This window comes from Calliopsis andreniformis, chromosome 5, assembly GCF_051401765.1.
Source record: "Calliopsis andreniformis isolate RMS-2024a chromosome 5, iyCalAndr_principal, whole genome shotgun sequence".
Lineage (NCBI taxonomy): Eukaryota > Metazoa > Arthropoda > Insecta > Hymenoptera > Andrenidae > Calliopsis > Calliopsis andreniformis.
The window spans coordinates 14208771-14210458 of record NC_135066.1 but is presented as its reverse complement, the minus strand read 5'-3'; positions in this window follow the sequence as shown (position 1 = coordinate 14210458).

The window sequence follows — 1688 nt, the reverse complement described above, 5'->3', positions numbered from 1 at the left end:
AACGAATACTGAAATTATTCATTTTTCGTACATTATTCTTCGTTCGATTAATCTCGAAATACTTGAAAATTTCTTAATATTTCTTTAACTAACAATTATAAATGTTAATAACTTACATGAGTCACTGCTTGCGATTGTTATTAACCCTCGGACGACAAACGCTGGGTCAAAAGTGACCCTGAGACCGCTGGCTCTATATATGAATGTAAAACAATCTACTGTCCGAGGGATAACAATCTTCTGGTCAGTCGTTTCGAAGTTTCTAGCGGGTGTGAATCGTCCTGGCGATCCTCTGGAAGAACTTCCTGGATTATCATGGACTACCTTGGGTTACTCTCAACCAGTCTGTCCACTAACAGTTTGACCGTTGGTCAGATGTCTTTGGCTTACCAGTTTGGATTTCAGACTTTAATATTTTTGCGAATGAAGATCGATGAGCCCTCAATTTCGTCAATCTCCCTATGAGCCTCCGTGGTTCGTGTACTATCTACCTTTAAAATTTTCAATCATTTTTCTTTACCACTTTTACTAAGCCATTCGTATTCTTTGCTGGAATTTCGTATTTCTTGGGTGTACCAAGTAAACCGAAACATACCTCGATTAATATAACATAGATACAACTATTTCGAAATCAGTGAATGCTTCTTACTACTTTTACATAAAATTTCTTATTTCACTAAAAAAATAAGCATCTTATTTAGAATAAATATCATCACTCTGGTATATGAAAACTGCAGCAACATATTTTTTGTAAATAGCATTTTCGCTTATTATTGAAATTATAGGGATAAATAAGCAGCATAGTTTAATGGGACACCTTATATATTGGATGGTATGGTAGGAATATTTTCTCGTTTGCCTGCACTATCAGCGTGAAACGAATACGTTTCCTACATCCACCGCTCATAAATCGCAGAGGACGCTCGAAAACCAGTGGTTTCTCGAACCGTCGGTATTTCAGAACGTGAGACACGGAAGTCCAGTCTATCCTGTATACTCGTCTGTGGTTGAACGTAACACAGAAATGGTAATAGGGCTTTAGAGCCCCAAAAGTGTGGGACGAAAAAACGTATAACTTGTTCATTCTATCCAGTATACTCGTCTATGGTACATATGGAAGATCCTAACAAAAAGAGATATGCATCTTCGTGTGTATTTACTGTTAGAGATAAGCAAAATTGTCTTTGTTTGACAAATACCAATTAAGTTTTTATTCGTCGTAAATATGTTCTCAGTCGAACAAATATTTATCGAAGTAATTTAGTATAGATACTGAATAATTTTTTAAATTATCTAAAAATACTTTATTTGCAATTTTTCATTTTCAACTCAATTTGAAAATAAATGAGAATAAAAATATAACTATTTTAAGATTCTAGTTTTAGTTGTTGGCTAATCTAAAACTTCCTTTAGTAAAATGTCAATTAATATCTGTTTAAATATATTATGACAGATTTGACAGTAGTTTGATGTCTTAAAATATTATTCTAGCTATATTACATAATCGTAAGTATTTTATAGGTCCTAAAAAATGTTCGAAATAATGTAAAGTTATGAATATGCAAATAAATTCTCAACTTATGTAACTTTGTCATATTTATATTCCACATAAAAGTGAAAAAAAGTATTTCTCTCAACTAAATCAATTTAGAAGGAATTCTTTGGAGCGGCAATAAATACTCCATCGA